Source organism: Myxocyprinus asiaticus, chromosome 20, assembly GCF_019703515.2.
Source record: "Myxocyprinus asiaticus isolate MX2 ecotype Aquarium Trade chromosome 20, UBuf_Myxa_2, whole genome shotgun sequence".
Taxonomy (NCBI): Eukaryota; Metazoa; Chordata; class Actinopteri; order Cypriniformes; family Catostomidae; genus Myxocyprinus; species Myxocyprinus asiaticus.
The window spans coordinates 19,652,743-19,672,476 of record NC_059363.1 but is presented as its reverse complement, the minus strand read 5'-3'; positions in this window follow the sequence as shown (position 1 = coordinate 19,672,476).

The following is a 19,734-nucleotide window of genomic DNA, read 5'->3' as shown; positions in this document are numbered from 1 at the left end:
GAGTAAAACTGTATCAGCAGCACCTGTAGCAGGTTGAACTTCCTCAAATGGCGAAGGAAGTACAACCTCTGCTGGGCCTTTTTCACAATGAGTCAATGTGGGTCTCCCACTTCAGGTCCTGTGAGATGGTAGTACCCAGGAACCTGAATGACTCCACTGCTGCCACAGTGCTGTTTAGAATGGTGAGGGGGGTCAGTGTTGGGGTGTTCCTCTTAAAGTCCACAATCATCTCCACTGTTTTGAGCGTGTTCAGCTCAAGGTTGTTTTGACTGCACCAGACAGCCAGCTGTTCAACCTCCCTTCTGTATGCAGACTCATCGTCATCTCGGATGAGGCCGATGTCACTGGTGTCATCTGCAAACTTCAGGAGCTTGACAGAGGGGTCCTTGGTGATGCAGTCGTTGGTGTAGAGGGAGAAGAGTAGTGGGGAGAGCACACATCCCTGGGGGGCACCAGTGCTGATTGTACAGGTGCTAGAAGTGAGTTTCCCCTGTCTCACAAGCTGCTGCCTGTCTGTCAGAAAGCTGGTAATCCACTGACAGATAGACATGGGAACAGAGAGTTGGTGTAATTTATTCTGGAGTATAGCTGAGATGATGGTGTTGAACTATTCAACACCATTATTTGACTTGGCATGCCCTAAGGAATCTAAAGAGACCAGTCTCATGATTTTAGGCCAAACTATTGCAAAAATATCTATTTTTCATATTTCATATTTCCTGACCACTAAGTGGAACTGTGATGAAATGCTTCAGGTCATGCTCGTGATAACAAAAAGTATGTTTCGTGTCAATACGCTTAAGCATTATGTAGTTATAGCCTCACGTCCATTTTGGGGTGCTCACCGTCAAATTCACTGAAGCGTTATTTGTGAATGGTGTGGTCTCTTAAAAAAGCTTTTAATAACTTTTTGTCAGCTGTGTCCCTTGATGATACATGGCAAATTTCAAGCGAATCGGACAAACAGTCTACGAGGAGTTTGGAAAAGTCTAAATGGCAAACAGGAAGTATGGCAGACCAAGAGAAATTGGATATCACCATACTCGGCATGACCCTAAGAATCTAAAAAGACCAGCCTGATAAATTTAGGCCAAACTAATCAGAAGTTAAAAGCACAAATAGCTATTTTTTTTTATATCTCCTGACTACTAGGTGACCCTGTGCCAGAACACTGCAGGTACCATCAGGTCGTGCCTGTGATGACATATACCAAGTTTCGTGTGAATACACAAAAGCGTTGCAAAGATACAGCCTCATATACATTTTGGCGTGTTCACAGTCAAATTTGTTGAAGCATTATATGAGAACGGTTAGGTCTATCATAATAGTTCTAATGAATATTTGTCATGAGTGTCTCTAGATGTTACGTGCTAAATTTCCAGCAATTGGACATATGGACTACCCTTACAGAAATCGAGAGTTCCACTGATCATTTTCACATGCAAATTAGCTTTGCAGCAAACTTGTGACAAATTGTCCATTGTTGCCAAAGGTTTGATGCAAGTTCACCACTACTGGTGAAGAGCTGCAAACTTCTGGCAAACATTTGCGGCAAAAAACAAGCTTATTTTCATGTGAAAATAACGAATGGCAAATTTGCAGCAAATTTGTGGTGAGCTTGTGGCTAATTTGCCAGAACTCTAGATTGAAGGAAGAGTTAGAAAGTAGGTTTTTCTGAATATTCAAAATGGCAATAAATCGAATGGGAAGAGCTGAAAAACAATGCATTCTTTATGGGGCATGACCCAAGGAATCAGAAAATTTGGTTTCTAGGACTTGCAGTTCAAAAATTAAGTGAAACTTTGAACTGTTGATGGAGCTAGAGGGTTTGAGTGACAGACCCCAAATTTGGGTCAGTTACATTTGAGAGTGCCAAATTTCATAACTTTCCTTTGTGCGGTTCTAGGGGCTGCTTTAGACTTTCAGCATAAGAATAAGAATAAGAAGAACACTAACAGATACAATAGGGGCTTTGCATCTTCAGTGCAAGTCACTTTTTTGGGCTTGCTGATGCTTGGGCTCCCAGAACACATAAACTGCGATCCATCACTAATAGCAGCTGCCAAACAACCCCAACTACTGTTCGTGTCACGCTCTGCATCAGTGGTGTCAAACACATGGCCAGTGGAAGAATCATCCAACCCCCATAACGGTGGAATTCTGCACTAGCAGTCTTGCAAATACGCACACATACACAATTTTCATCAGAAACTGGGTCTGTGAGTGACAGGGACAGCCCAGTTCATTTCCTTGATCACAGCAATAAGGACAAAAGAGACATATACAAGGAAAATATTAGAGGTAAAAGTGAATTTCTCCATTGTTTAAAATTCACTGACTGGTTAATTAGATATGCTGCATTAATACGGATTTGATTTGACCGGAGTTTGGCGGAGCACACCTGCTATTAAAATTATTTGTACATTTTATTTTTATTCAAGCCTTAATTTATCACATTCGGTTTCAGTTGGTTTATGACAGCTAAAGTCAGGGTACCCACATTTTTGGCCTATTCAATTCTATCTTTTATTTGTTCAAAATAACTGACTCAAAATAACGATTCACTGACAAATGAGACATCATTATGGATTGGCAAGTTGTACTCTACACATAAGCAATTTCAAGCTCATGAAATATTTTGAGTAGAGAAAAATTATATATATTCATTATAGACTTTTAATAATTTAACATTCCCTGATATTTTCAGATTTTCCATGACAGTGGTGTGCTCCCTTTTGTTTTATCCCAGTATCCGTTATTAAAGCAGTATAAAGTTGATTCAGGACTTTATTAACTTCAGAAGAAAATGTGCATGTGCTGCGTGGGTAAAAAACAAGTTTAAACAAAATATCATCTGCAACACCCCCCACCTCCTATAGTTGTTGTTTTGAAAACAGCTGAACTACTGTCACTGAAAAATGTTGTTAGTGGTGTTGCTAATTTTAGTTTAGTTACTTACTCTACAACAGTGCAATAGAGATGAATGGGGTCTTGATCACGGTGATGATGATCTCTCTGACCCTTTCATCTCCCTTCCCATTTCAAATCCACTGCATGAAGTTCACTTACTGTTTCACACAAATACAGTACATGGGAATTAATTATAATATTAATATGGCAGATACATGTCTGAAGATAAAGACAAGACACAAATAACCATGGCTATTGTTATTTTTTTTATTAATGATTATCTCTGCATTTCTGTTGCATCTATTTTTAAAGGCTGTTTTGTCTGATTAATCCTTGTCTAATCAACATTCATTGTAAAAGGCCACGTTTGAAACCGTGTTTGATGAAAAATTTATGAGCTTTTGTCCATTAGTAACTGTGCAATGAATATTTTACTGGCAGTAAACTCATGTTAAAATATTGGATAAAAATATGGATGGTTGTCACAATTTTGTGACTTGCTACACTATTTTTTGAAGCTACAGAAGACATTATTTAATTGTGAAATATTTGTTAATGTTTCTTAGCTTTTGAATTGGTGGGTTGCTTAATTCTCAGTACAGAAATGTCCAATTAATATTCAAGTCTGATAATTCATTTAATTTAGATTGATGAAAACATTATCAATCAAATCAATCAACGAATAGTTTTGTCCAATCCCAAAAGTCTCCTAAATATATATATATATATATATATATATATATATATATATATATATATATATATATATATATATATATATATATATAATTTTTTTATTTATTATAATTTTTATTTTTTTACAAATATAATATTTAAATTGCTATGGGCATCATTTAAGTTTAAAATGACCTGCAGAAATCTAGTTTGGGGTGAAATACTAATTCAAGTAAAAGCTCAATTTCACATCTGCAGCAATTTTATTTGACAAAGGAAATATGTGAATCAATGACACAATAATAACATACATAGGTTACACTAGACATAGTTTACCATTCATCATTTAAACTAATTTAAACTTAAAGAGACTATAATATGAGAGGATAATCTCATTATTCTTGCTAGAATTAGATTATTGGCCGCACAAATGAAGTTTATCCCCGCTTGCTACATTTGAGGGCCTTGTCACTTTAAGAGACAGACAGTCACCCTCTGGCAGTTTGCTAAGGGATGGATTCAGCTGTAGGCAAAATGAATTGAAGAAAAAATAAAATCAGAAAGCCTCCAAGAGCAGGAATAATCTGCTGCCTCTGTGCTCTCCTCATCCCTCTGTTCTTCCATTTATATCTCTATATACTTCTGCTGGTCTGATTCGGTTTCATTCGTCAAGCAAGCAAGTAAAGAAAATGGTGTAATATGAAAACATCGTTTTAATCAAATTTGACATCCACATTTTGTTATGGATTTTGTTACAACCCACTTAAAAGTATTCAATCAAATCCTTCTACGGTAAATGCGACAACACAATGTGAAGAGTTTTTCCAGGGGAGAAGAACAGAGTGAAAATAGAAAACAATTTACTCAACCTGAAACACAAAACAAACCATAACAGCTAACAAACTGCTCAGTCCATCACCAGAGTCATATAAAGTTGATATTGAAGTGTAAATAGAATTAAACCTTTTGTCTACTTCTTGACAACCAGAGATGAAAGTCACAGTTCATTTGAGGTAGAACCACCAAGAGGGACATGCATAAAATCTACAGTGTTTAATCAACACCTATCCAGTTACATGAACATAGAGTTTAATTGAATAATATAGGGGAAGTGTAACTCATTTTACTGTGAATAAAAAAGGGCTGTTTTCTGCAGAATACCATAGAATACCTCAGATTTGTTTCGAAGCACTGAATAGATTTTATTAAATTGGTGACTGCATGGCGTGTAGAAAAATGTGAGGGCTTGGGTTAATTATTTAAAATAACTGTTGTTGGAACCTTTGGGAATTGCAATACTGTAAATATGTGAAGAGCTCTTTTTATTAACTGTCCTCAAACTGTGCAACACTTTTCTGTGCCAATTCAAAGAAACTGCTTTACAGGTTGTGGTTCTTTTTGCCAAAGTTGTTTTATTGCCATTTTCTTACTACATATTCATGAAATGAAATGTAGTTCCTGTGGAAATCATGGTGCAAACATTAGAAATTGTACATTCAGCAATAATCACAGAAACTGTTAAATGTTAATGGTTTTAGGGACCTCATGGGTGATTTGCATCCTCAGATGGAGACTTCACTCCTTCAATTGAAGTGGGTTTGCATGCACAATGTTATTCTTGTGGAAAGATACTCTGGTAACCAGAGTTTTCACCAAAATACTAGTAATTGTTACTACTGTAAAACCATAATACTGTTCGTTCATAGGGTGTCTACTTCAAACAGTGAATGAAGCTTTCAGAATGACAAGTATATATATATATATATATATATATATATATATATATATATATATATACGTATGTAAAATAAATAAATAAATAAATAAATAAATAAAAACAGTTTAAAAATAAAAAAATAGTAACAATAAGGGGCAGTTAAGACCAAACTTATTCTTGCATAAAAAAGCCAACACATTCTCATGCCAACTTGGAATATTCTTTTTTTAAAATTAAAAAAAAAAAATTTTCACCCAATTTGGAATGCCCAATTCCCAGCGCGCTTTTAAGTCCTCGTGGTCGCGCAGTGATTCGCCTCAATCCGGAGCTGCCTCTGCATCTGAGACCATCAACCCGCGCATTGGCTTGTTGAGCACGTTGCCATGGAGACATAGCGCGTGTGGAGGCTTCACGCCATCCACCGCGGCATCCGCGCTCAACTCACCACGCGCCCCACCGAGAACGAACCACATTATAGCGACTACTAGGAGGTTACCCTATGTGACTCGACCCTCCCTAGCATCCGGGCCAATTTAGTCGCTTAGGAGACCTGGCTGGAGTCACTCAACACGCCCTGGGTTTCGAACTAGTGAACTAGCGAACTCCAGGGGTGATAGCCAGCGTATTTTACCACTACCACTTTTACCTAACCCTAACCACTGAGCTACCCAGGCCCCCAACTTGTAATAATTGTAATGAGATGGCTAAATTGTAAGATATCGTATGACTTGGCTCATATAAAAAAGTGTGTCTATTATTCCCATACAGACTGATCATCGAACAAAAATAGAATTTCAAATCGATACAATTCAAGCATAAAATTTTACCTAGCCTCTTATCTAACACTTTATTTTAAAAAAGGAAACATCTTTAAACAAATTTGTTTACTTATTCCATGTCTATTTATGCAATACAAATGACTGATGAATGTCCATAACCTGTAATGCGCTGCCCTTGTCTCATTCCAAACCCTGATGCTATCTTCCTTTTGTGGTAAATAAAAGTTATTTTCCTGTTAAAAACTGGTTAAGGTTTGGATAAGGAGTTAAACTTTATTGTTAAGTTTAGGTGTTGGTTGTGGATTTGGGTAAGGGGTTAAAGGGGTTAAAGAATTGCTTGTTCACAACTCCGATGTTTCTCTTTGTTCTGCGATACATAACAGTGAATTTCCTATTAAAATGATTAGGTTAAGGGTTAGACTTTATGGCTAGTTTTAGTTAAGGGTTAAACTTTGTAATAACATTGTTCGTTGGTTCATTGATTTTTCTCTATAGGAGTATGTGGAGGTGAGGGCATTGTCGAACGATTGTCTGAGGGAGAGAGAAAGTGGTAAGGATATCCACCTGGGGCGAATTATTGCTAAATACATGTTCTGTGTTCGCAGTGAGAGACGGGAGATATAATGGCAACCCAGTTCACAGACGAGGAGGAGAGTGACACGTGCCCAAGTCCTGGCTGTGCAGTATTGTGTACTTGTGCTTATAAGCCAGTAAGCAACCTTTTTTTGTCAATTAAAACTCAAGTGGACAGTGTCAACGGCTCCCGCTTCCTCTTTTTCATGACTGAACCATATTGCTACAGAATAAAAGTCATATGATTTAGTATGAGCCAACTCATAAAATTTCTTATGATTTCGCCACCTCGTACAAATTATTAAGACTTGTCATGAGGTTTGAAAAAGCTCGACACAGCACACCAAATGGAACAGAATAATTTCAAAAGCTGAAGTTCTTTTTACTTGACATGCTGTCTTGAAAAAACATTGCACTGCTGAATGAAATGTGTCACAATGGTTACAGTCTGTCTAGTGCATGTTTACATTGAAATCAACTGAAAAACAGCAACAAAAAAAAAAAAAAAACAAAATAAAAAAATTGGTGTGAACAGTCCTAACTGTATTTGGTGATTTCCATGCTTAATACCCAGATAATGTATCAGGTCATGTAAAGCCTTAAAAAAAATTATTTTATTGGCATCAATGATTTAAAGCAATAAATCACCCCAAAATGATAATGCTCTCCTTATTTACTTACCCTTATACCATCTTAAACTTGTATGACTTTCTTTTGATATTTTGATCAAAATATTGTATGATGAGAATGTTCCAAGCAACAAAAAGCGTGTACTTTAAAAGCAACAAAAGCAACATAAAGGTGGATTAATTTATGCCCTTTGAGATGATACGACCAGTTTTGTGTGAGAACAGACCAAAATGTAACTCCTTTTTCACTATAAATATTGAGATTGCAGTCTTCTAACTCTGCACATGTACACACGCTGTACATGCGCTCTGTGCATGCGTCAGGCACGAGGAAGTTTAATTGAGCTTCACATCATTATACCGACTAGGAAACTTTAGATGGCAAGATTTATAGTGAGTGAGTAAAGGGTGAGTAAATGATAAGAGAATTATAATTTTTGGATGAACTATTCCTTGCCCATTACTCCAGTTTTGCTCTTCATTTATAAATCAGAAAAATGTGGTTATATCAAAATCTTGAATGTAAACTGATGTCAGATTTTCATAATGAGCGAATTTTTTATAGTTATCAGTGTTTTGTTGTACACGTAAACACACTCACTGGAACAACTCTGACTCTCCAAGAGGAAAAGAGAGATTACACAAGATTTACTTGTTTCAGAGACAGTAACCTAGAATGCTTTTTTAGAACTACATAACATTTTGTGGATTTGTAGAGGTGTGAATCCAAGGGGATCCACATTCTTCAATGCCCTTTTATAATGTTCTACAGCAGCTCAGGATATTTGAGTTTCTACCTCTAAAATATTTGTTCTGCACCACCCCCCCACCCCCCGTACCTTACCAAAACTGTTCTTTACTTATAATTAGTTCTAACTCTCTTTAGTTTTCTTTCTCTTTTGATTTTAAAAGTGCACAGTGAGCTTCTGTTAAATCACAGCTTTCCTGCACTTGCCAAAGGCAGATTACAATGCCTGTGGCAAAAGCCCCTACAGACAAAACTTTTGCCTGTTTTTTTATGTGTGTTTCCATCAAGTTGTTCTCTTTATTTCAAGAAACATCAAAGCAAACCACCTTATTTTTCAGAAAAAATATGTAGATTTTCTGCCCTTTTTTGTATCAGGGCTGCAGTTCAGTCTATGTAGTCTCTTGTAGCAAATGAGAAGCTTTAAAGGTGAAGTGTGTGATTTTTTTGCAACTAGTATCACCATTGCTAGTTTTACAGTAATGAATACTGTAAAAATACAGTTTATTTCAGGTCATTTATGGATTGTAGATTTGCTAACTGGTTTTATTCGGATTTTACATCATGGCTAAGCAATAGCAATAAACAGTAATCAGTTTTATCTTAAGCAAGCTTGGCTCCAGATTCAGAGCTGGTCAATCTCTGTGTACACTCTGTTGGACTTGAGTCTATAGTCCAATAATCGAAAGCAAAACTTTTTATTCTTAACTGAATGGGTGGCCTCTGGGACCTAAGAAATGCATATTCTGCTTCTAAGATTTTCCTGGTTTGCTATAGGTCCCCTTTCTCTTCAAAGCTCTGTCTGATCTGAATGGAGTTGTCTCAGTACAACATAGCAGTTAATGATGTAACTTAAAAATGTGCTCCTTAGGTAATAAATTCACATGGCAACAGTCAGAATGAAACTACTGGGCTAAAATGCTGTTCAGATGCTTTAAGGCTTGAGATCATATTCTCATTTTTTTTTTTTTTTTTTTTTTACTTCATCATCCAGTGACAGCACTGACTTTAACAGAATGTTTACTCAGTTAGAAACCCAAAAATACAAACCATAAATAAGTCACATAGGATTGTTTGTGGATGAGGAGTAATTTGCATAACTTTGCATCAGATCAGAGGAACTAAAAAGCAAATGGGACAACATGATCATTTAACTAAAATTCTGAAATGATCATGCAATATATATATATATATATAATTTTGTACCAGCCAATATGGTTGTCACCTTGGACTTGCGATATTTGATAGAGAACAATAGAAATTTGATATTTGCATATAAATAATATACAGTCAGGGTTTACTAAAATAAAGTGAGTTGTTTTTGGCTTGTCATGTGATCTCAACATGCCAGCCCCCATGTGGCAGCTAAATAAATCAGCTTTTTAAATATGACTATACTATGAGAATATATATGAAACTAATATATATGTAGTCGGTGGTTGTAAAGAAACAACACAGGATACAAAAATATCTGTTTGGGGTTTTATTCTGATGGCTGTTTGAAGAGAGAGAGAGAGAAACAGCGGCTGATGGGACCATAGTGTATTTAAAAATAAAATAAAAAATAAAAATAAAGAAAATACAAAAAATTTTACACACAAAACGTGGTCAAACTCCACAAATGCAATCCATATGCATCCCAAGAATTCTCAACCGATGAACAAAACTGGGAGTTCTCAGTCTCTAACTAGCACACATGTGCAACACAAGGAGTGCTGGAAACCAGGTGTTGCAAAACACAGGTTCTTAAAGGGGCCACGTCCAATTAAGTCAAGTCAAGTCATTTTTATTTGTATAGCACCTTTCACAACAAACATCATTTCAAAGCAGCTTTACAGAAGATCAGGCAATAACAGAAGATAAAACTGTAATATTTATAATGTCTTAGAGTCATCAATGTGTAGTTTGATTAATTAACTGATTAATTAATCAATTAATGACTAGAGTTAAATTACATGACATTTCTCCACATGGCTACATTCTCCCCTGCTTAGAGTCATTGTCCCTGGTGACTTAATTCATATTTTTCACTTCTTTAACAGCTCCTCTAAAGGACACACTAACCAGGCTTGTTAACACCTGAGAGAAGAATTCAGGACTGAGTGAAACAGCATTGCATGCTGATTTTGGCTCATTAAATGGTTTTGAGTGTATGCCAACATTGGCTCTTTTAGTTCTTCTTGGTGCTGGAACAAGCTTTTATTCTCTGGTTCAGACACTCTAGGAGCTGTGCCAGTGTTAGACTCAACTTTCGCTGGTACTGAACCTTGTTGTTCAGTGTTCCCTGAAATCAGTACAGGTTCACCTATAAGGGCTTCAGCGGCTGACACAGGGTTTTCAGGTTTTACATTCTCTGTCTCTTGCAGACTAGGATATGTGACCTCTTCTAACACAACAAAATCAGGATCAGAATGCACAACCTCAACCTGCTCAGAAACAGATTCTTCCCTTGATTGTGGTGTTTTGGGAGAACGGGTTTCAGTCACCTCTGGCTCAGGAACAGAGTTAACACAAGGCTGCAAGTCAACTCTATGGACTCTCTTTATAGGACCTCCCTCAAGGGGCTCAACAGTATGTGTGGTACCCTGCACATCTATTACCCTGTATACAGTAGGACCCCATGAATCCTGTATTATGTGCCTACCCAAAGGTCTGTGACCCAAGTGTACTTGCTGACCCACATCAAAATCAGGGCAATAGACCTTGTCATTAAAAGGGGCAAATCTCTCTGCAGCCTTGTGTTCGGTGTATTCCTGGGCTTTTTCATGAGCTTCTTTAATCTGTTTTGGTGAATCACTAACAAATCATGTTTTCTGTCCACAGTTTGCTCTTGACCTAGCAGTGCATCAACCAGAAGATGCTGGTTGACTCCAAACAGCAAGTAATGTGGTGAGTATCCAGTGGTTGCATGTGCTGTTACATTATTAGCGTAAACCAACTCAGGAAGGTGTTCTGGCCAACGCTTTGTCTTTTTAGGGGGAAGTGTACGTAATAGATAATGAAGCGTTCTGTTAAATCGCTTGCACTGTGCATTACCCTGAGGCCGATCTGGTGTGGTGCATGTTTTCTTTAGACCATACATTTTACACAGCTCAGCAATCATGTCGCTTTCAAAATTTCTGCCATGATCAGAATGCAATCGTTCAGGCACACCATATTTCATGAACCACTCTTTCAGAAGGATCTTGGCAGTGGTATCAGCCTTCTGATCCTTGGTTGGAAATGCCAGTGTGAACTTTGTGAAAACATCTGTCACAAATAGCACGTTCTCACGGCCATCAGAGGCAGGTTTAAGCACAGTAAAATCTACTGCCACTACTTCAAAGGTCCTTGAAGCCAGAAATGGCTTCACAGGAGGATGTATCCTTGGCTGTGGCATCTTGGTTAAGATGCACCTCTGACACTTTTTGATCCACTGCTCCAGAAGCATTGTTGCCTCAATAGGTTTAGTGTGCCCTCAATGCTCTGATGTCCCATACTGTCATGAACACTTTCAAGGACCTGTTCTTTCAGTCATGAGGGTAAAAGCAGCTGTTGACATTCACCACAATGTTGGTCATTCACAATGTAATAAAGCAAGCCATACAGCTCTCTAACACACTTCCACTGCTTTATCAGTGACAGTACAGACTTTGATAGGCCAGATCTCACTCGAGTGGTGGGCTTTTGGTTACGTTCCCAAAAGGTTCTGAAAGAACTGAAAGTGGGAGCTTTCATTTGAAAATCCTTAAGTTCAGCTGTTGTATAACCCAGCAGAGTAGGCATACTTCCTTGAGGGTTACTGCCTTCCTCTACTCCACACTCTAAAGCACGAATCTGTCTAACCCTACAGCACTTTTCACCAGCCATCACTAAGTCAGGCTCTAAGGCTGTTCCTTTGTTTATTATATTACAAATGACAATACAATCATCATATTCTGCATCCTCAGTAATGGCAGGCTCCCCTACAGATGGCTGCCTAGAGAGGGCATCCGCAGCTGCATTATGCCATCCTGGGCGGTATTTCACTTCAAAATCAAAGACTGCTAATTGAGTGATCCATCTTTGCTCAAATACACCAAGCTTGGCCATTTTTAGATGGCACAGAGGGTTGTTATCTGTGATGACCACAAACTTGGAACCCAGCAGATTAGCACAGAATTTTTCAGAGCACAAGCTTCATGCTACTGTAATTTCTGTCATTCCTTTCTGATTTACGAAGTCTCCTTCTGGCATAAGCTATTACTGTCCTACACTCACCCTGCTGCTGGTATAAGACAGGCCTTCACTGCTCGCATCAGTCTCCAATGTGAAAGGAAGATTGAAATCTGCATACCCTAACACAGGAGCAGAAGTAAGCTTCTCCGTCAGCAGCTCAAATGCTGATTGGCACTCTGATAACCACAAAGTACTAAACTCTCTCTTTGTGGCACCAAACAGCTTGATACACAGGTTCACTAAACCATGGAGGGGGCCAGCATTTCTAGCAAAAACACTCAATTAACTTTCTGTAGTAACCACAGAGCCCTAAGAACAAGCTTTATTCAGTAACTCTACTGGGAATTTTCCATTGCTTGACCACTTCAACTTTACCTGGATCAGTACCAATACCTCGAGCTGAGATCTGATGACCTAAGAAAGTTACTTCTTGCTGCAAGAAATGACACTTTTCAGGCTTAACTTTTCAGGGTTAATTTAACACCTGTTTCTTTTAGTCTTTTAAAGACTACTTCCAGTCTCTGCAAGTGCTCAGGGAATGTGGGTGAGATCATGTCATCAAGGTACACTAACATGATCTGAAAAATTAGATCACCCCTGGATGCCTGCATAAGACGTTGTAATGTTGAAGGTCCATTGCAAACCCCAAAGGGCATCCGAGAAAACTCAAAGATCCTAAAGGGATTTGTAAATGCTCGTGGACAGCAACCTGATGATATTCACTAGCTAAATCAATGGAACTGAGGTCTTCATTCTTGAGAGCAAATACATCAGATTACTTCATCAACAAATCACTCAGCTCTGCCTTCTGTTCAGGAGTACCACCAATGTGTAGCTTGTTGAGAAACTCTTTGGAGCTGCCCTCCAATAACTGATTGTCTTTTGTGTTAATAGTGATCTCTTCGATATCAGCTGAAATTATCTGAAATCTCACCTCACACCTCACACCTTGGACTTAACACTCTCGACACAAAACAAAGTACCAAGTCTGGTTCTGGCCTATAACCAGATATCTTCTGGGGAGAGATTCACAGCCTGTCCAGGAAACAACAATTTCTCTGAAGACATAAGAGAGGGAACAACAATCAGACTGCCAGGTAAGGGTGTGTTCACTGGTTCTAACAGGAAGTCACATGAACTATCATGTAACATATTCTTTGCTCCCTTGACTGTTACCGTTGTAATTGATGAAGCAGGTGTGTGTACCATATATTTTCCAGCTACCCAGACTACCCTTGGCTTCTCTAGACTGCTGGTACTCTGCATCTGCTGAGATGCCTCCATCCAGTCAGACTGCAACTCTCCACTTAGGGTAGTATCAAACTCTGCATGAACCGGTTGTCTACATCTGCTAATTATTTTCATGCCAATGAGGGCTGGTACAGCAGAACAGTTTTGTGAGTCTCTGATTACTAGAAAACCACACTCTGGTAAGGTACAGTGCATCCAGAAAGTATTCACAGCGCTTCACTTTTTCCACATTTTGTTATGTTACAGCCTTTTCCCAAAATGGATTAAATTCATTATTTTCTTCAAAATTCTACAAACAATACCCCATAATGACAATGTGAAAGAAGTTTGTTTGAAATCTTTGCAAATTTATTACAAATAAAAAACAAAAAAAAATCACATGTACATAAGTATTTACAGCCTTTGCCATGACACTCAAAATTGAGCTCAGGTGCATCCTGTTTCCACTGATCATCCTTGAGATGTTTCTACAACTTGATTGGAGTCCACCTGTGGTAAATTCAGTTGATTGGACATGATTTGGAAAGGCACACACCTGTCTATATAAGGTCCCACAGTTAGCAGTGCATGTCAGAGCACAAACCAAGCCATGAAGTCCAAGGAATTGTCTGTAGACCTCCGAGACAGGATTGTATCAAGGCTCAGATCTGGGGAAGGGTACAGAAAAATTTCTGCAGCATTGAAGGTCCCAATGAGCACAGTGGCCTCCATCATCTGTAAAGGAAGAAGTTTGGAACCACCAGGACTCTTCCTAGAGCTGGCCGCCTGGCCAAACTGAGCGATCGGGGGAGAAGGGCCTTAGTCAGGGAGGTGACCAAGAACCTGATGGTCACTCTGACAGAGCTCCAGCATTTCTCTGTGGAGAGAGGAGAAACTTCCAGAAGAACAACCATCTCTGCAGCACTCCACCAATCAGGCCTGTATGGTAGAGTGGCCAGACAGAAGCCACTCCTCAGTAAAAGGCACATGACAGCCCACCTGGAGTTTGCCAAAAGGCACGTGAAGGACTCTCAGATCATGAGAAACAAAGACTGAACTCGTTGGCCTGAATGGCAAGCATCATGTTTGGAGAAAACCAGGCACCGCTCATCACCTGGCCAATACCATCCCTACAGTGAAGCATGGTGGTGGCAGCATCATGCTGTGGGGATGTTTTTCAGCAGCAGGAACTGGGAGACTAGTCAGGATCGAGGGAAAGATGAATGCAGCAATGTACAGAGACATCCTTGATGAAAACCTGTGCCAGAGTGCTCTGGACCTCAGACTGGGACAAAGGTTCATCTTCCAACAGGACAACGACCCTAAGCACACAGCCAAGATAACAAAGGAGTGGCTCCAGGACAACTCTGTGAATGTCCTTGAGTGGCCCAGCCAGAGCCCAGACTTGAACCCGATTGAACATCTCTGGAGAGATCTGAAAATGGCTGTGCACCGACGCTCCCCATCCAACCTGATGGAGCTTGAGAGGTCCTGCTAAGAAGAATGGGAGAAACTGCCCAAAAATTGGTGTGCCAAGCTTGTAGCATCATACTCAAAAAGACTTGAGGCTGTAATTGGTGCCAAAGGTGCTTCAACAAAGTATTGAGCAAAGGCTGCGAATACTTATGTACATGTGATTTTTTTTCGTTTTTATTTTTAATAAATTTGCAAAGATTTCAAAGAAACTTCTTTCACATTGTCATTATGGGGTATTGTTTGTAGAATTGAGGAAAATAATGAATTTAATCCATTTTGGGAAAAGGCTGTAACATAACAAAATGTGGAAAAAGTGAAGCGCTGTGAATATTTCCGGATGCACTGTAATACCCATGTTTTCAACCTCCAACTCAATATAGCCTAGGTAACCACTGGCAGCTGTAATCTTCAGCCAACCTGCTTTGGACAGCATATCTTCATCATCCCCAGAGAGATGTTCTCTGAAGAAACTCTCAGAAATAGTACTGACTTGGCTTCCTGTATCAAGTAAACAAGAGGCCATTACTCCACTAATCTTTAGATTAGCAACAGGACATTTTCCCACAGCACGCTGGAGTAGTCGGTCATGACAAGTATTGATATTGGCTGAGCTTATGGACTTCCCTCGCACTGCCTGGCTCACAGCATGCGAGGGTGCAAGTTTCCCTGCTCCACTGGCGATGTAGCATTCTCTGTGACAATCTGTTTGTTTTTCTTCACACACCTTTAACTATGTGTCCTACACCATTACACCAGAAACATATTGGCTGGCCAACATCTGTAAACCTTGGCTGCATCTTAGCTTTACTATGAGCCATAGGTTCTGACTTAGTGCACTGCAAAGTGAGTTTCTCGACAGCTTGTGTTAGCTCTGCTATAGCTTTTCCTTGATCTGCTACAATTTTTAAAACTTCTTCAAGAGTAGCAGGGTTTTTCTCAGGTATACCAACAGCAGCGCACTGAGCTTCTGTTGTCTCCAACACAACACTTCTGTTGCTGACTAAATTTGTGACACGAGATTTAGCATTTTCTAGAGACCACTTAAGGGCTTCATCTCGCACTTAGCGTTGACTGTGGCTTGTCTCTCACAAGTTTACAAAGCTCCCTTCAAAGGCCTGCGTCCCTAATCCCCTCAATGAATTGATCTCGGATTGCCAAATTCATATTTGATATTGAATTTGATGACTGCTTCAGGATAGAACTCAGAATTTGGGACAAAGCATGAGGGTAAGTATGAACATCCTTGCCTTCCATTTGTTTATGGCTATAGAATGTTTGCAATAACTGAGACACACTGCACTTTTCTCGAAAAGTTTCTCTCAGGTGCACAGTGGTCACATGTTTGCTTTGGTTCAATCCCCATCTGTAATCTGACCTCTTCAAAGGCTGCACCCTTTAGGAGGGAGATTACGAGGTCTAACTGGTCCTCTGTGGTCTGATTTCTAGCATGTAGTACCATGTCTACTTTGTCAATGAACTCATCAACATGTCTCCCATCTTTGCTGAAATCACCACTAAATGGTTGGATGTGAAGCTCTCTTGGCACATATATATATAAGACCTGGTAGGCTCTCTACTCAAATTGGCGATAACTGCCATGGTCTCATCATGCTTTCTGTTGAGTTCTTAAATCTGTCCCTAAACATCATGCATACTACTACCTGCACCATGTTCATCATCAGTGTTTTGTAATACTGGACTATCATCATCATATTGTGACATTTTGAAATGTCCAAATTATCTCAGTTCAACTCAGTAAAAAAAAAAATAAATAAATAAAACGGTGTCAGTTCACTTGTGGGCACTTTTAGGGGTAAAACATTTTCAACGAGGAAAACATGATTAGGTATTCCTTTGATTTCTATTTTGGTGAAAAGCCTAAATCAAGAGTGAGATTAGGGGCTATTTCCAAACGGCATTTTTACACCCTTGAAAGGCTCTTTTGGAAGGGGACGCTACTCGAAGTGTTGTTCAAAATGAAAGTAAGAAAATTAATCTTTTCCTGATGGGTCCTTCAACAAGACCGTTAGTCAAGGGTACACTCATACAGTAATGCCATGCTTCCTTCAGAGTACCTACTTCAAGGGCTCTACCCTTTGGAGTGAGTAGGACATAGGGATGATAACTTTTGATTGGAATTCACCCTAGATTATCTCTAAAATTTGTTAACAGTGTGAGGAATGCATTTACACTAAAAAATAGGTTCTGATAAATTGCTTGGTGACTTTGGCTCTATTAATGTCATACAGTAGACTTCCTCCTCTTTACAGAGGAGGCTGCAATAAATGCATGTTTTTAACTTTTTTCAAGGCTTCTAGTCTGAAGAAATTATAACTGAAATTGACCTGAGGAAGTGGGTGCAGCATAAGGGCATTTTAGGGGAAATCTTCAAACAGCATATTAGTGCCTTCAATGAACTGAGAGAGAGAGAGAGAGAGAGAGAGAGAGAGAGAGAGAGAGAGACAATCACCCAGAAAACACAGCTGCCAAGTGCACCACACTGTAAGTATGACCTTCATCATTTTTTTAAACTGCTGAACCCCCAACCAGCCAATAAAGAGCGCAGAAATAATAGAGACAGAGACAAGCATACCCTCCAAACACAGTTCTCTTCTGAACCCTCAGTAATCGAACGCTTGGCCCCCAATTAGCAGCTTCAGCTACAGGATTGGGAATGGGAAATCAAATGGCAGGCAGGGCATTCTCAAGAGCGACACATGTGTCTCAGACACTGAGAAAGTCTGTATGTCCCTGAGCGCTTCTGAAGAGATCGATAAGAGTTTATAATAGACTCTACACGAGTCCAGGTTTTGTAATAATGACAAGCTACTGAAACTCCTCTGATTTTCTTTGTATCACTGCTGTAAAGCTTTACTCTGTACAAGAGTGCAGTCACTATAATCCATCTCATAGAAATATTGCAGCTCCTTGCCAAGTGTGATGGCCGTTTCTTTGTGTGCATCCATGCATTTCATAGACAAGTGCATGGAGAATCAGGAGAAAGCATTATTAAAGCTGTATAAAAATTCTCTGCTTTTAGTAGAAATTTGTGTAAATAAACACAGTTATTTAATCAGTTTTAATCAATTTTCATTCATATAGTCCTTTCTCTACAAGCTATTGAATTGCTTGGAAATGGAGACTAGTTGCATTAACCTCACTGGACTATATGCTCTTGTTAATTGTGTGGCTTGTAAACACATTTGGGTAAATGACAGATAACACTTATTTGTTTAAGCAAGGAAATTATGTGAAATACATGTACATAAGCAAAACACTCATTTCATTATGCTTATGAACATTATAACTACATTAAACAAGTTAACTAAATGCCATCAGATCCAGGTTTCTTATTATGTATCATGCACACACTGTATAAATGAAAGAATATGAACAGAAAACGTATACAACTTTTGAGTTATTAAGTTATTAGGTAGATTTGCACAAGCTTAACAAGAAATGATTTACATAAATTGATGGATCATTCAAAAAAATCACAGAAAATAAAATGCAATAATACAATAATGAACAGAACACCCACTTGTAGCCCACAAATAAAACTAATTAAAGGTAAATTTTGAGAACTTTGAGATTTTAAACTGCAAAATCTTTGGCAGAGTTTCCTTTTGATATATATATATATATATATATATATATATATATATATATATATATATATATATATATATATATATATATATATAAGCTAGGACTAGGGATGTCCTGATACCATTTGTTTGAGAACAAGTACGAGTACCGATACTTCATTTTTGGTACTCGCCAATACAGTCCAATACCCGTTTTTTTTTTTCTAAACTCCATATCAACAGTTTATTTAAATGTTATATAAAAATATTTTAATAAAATGGTGTTTAAATAAATGAATTCATTAAAACTTTAATCAAATGAAAATCTAACAATTAATTTTCAACATAATATTGTATTATTTTATATTAAATGAAGTGCTTATATACAGAACCTCACAGCACAATCCAAAACACAACATTGGAGTAATGGTGTGTTCAAGTCATGTCGAAATGATCATATTTACGAGTTGAGTCCACATGAACGCCACCAAAAAGTCATAATTACGAGTGGGAAACTCTGGATTTTCTTTGAGCCCTGACTTTCCGAGTTGGGGGCGTGTCAGTTTAAGAATCATGGTGGAAACAAATTGTTCTTGGTAATAATTCTGTTTTACTTGTGGATTTTAACTATGCAGTTCAAGGAGTTCAGTCTGTATGCATTTTTGAACTGTTAATGAAGAATAACAATAAATCTTGCCAGAAAATAAGACAAATTTTCGCTGGTTTATGCAGCGACATGCTTGTGCAATAAAACTATATCTCCTACCATTATATGTAGCCGTAGGAGAATGATAAACAAGATAAATAAAGCATTAATTACACACCTAAAGTGTGGCTTTCACTCTATTTTGTTGCATTGGTGCTACAAAAGCTTCCTGTCTTAACCAGTATGAGAAAAAGGGAGAAAGAAATATGCAAAACGGGTCCGTTCTTTCCGACTAAAATCACTTGAAGGCACATCACATTGTATTTACGATCACCGACCTTGTATATACATGCTTCCCAGGAGGACTTGAACGCACCATTATATTTTGTCAAATAAGGTGCTGCATAACAGAGCATCACAGATGTTAGATACTGCTTAAGTATAAGACAATTACTACTGATTTATCATTATTATTATTATTATAAGTAGTAGTACAGTGAATATTACATAACTTTACAGTAGTGATATACATTTTTCCTATAAATTTACCTTTATTTTTGACAGAGTTTT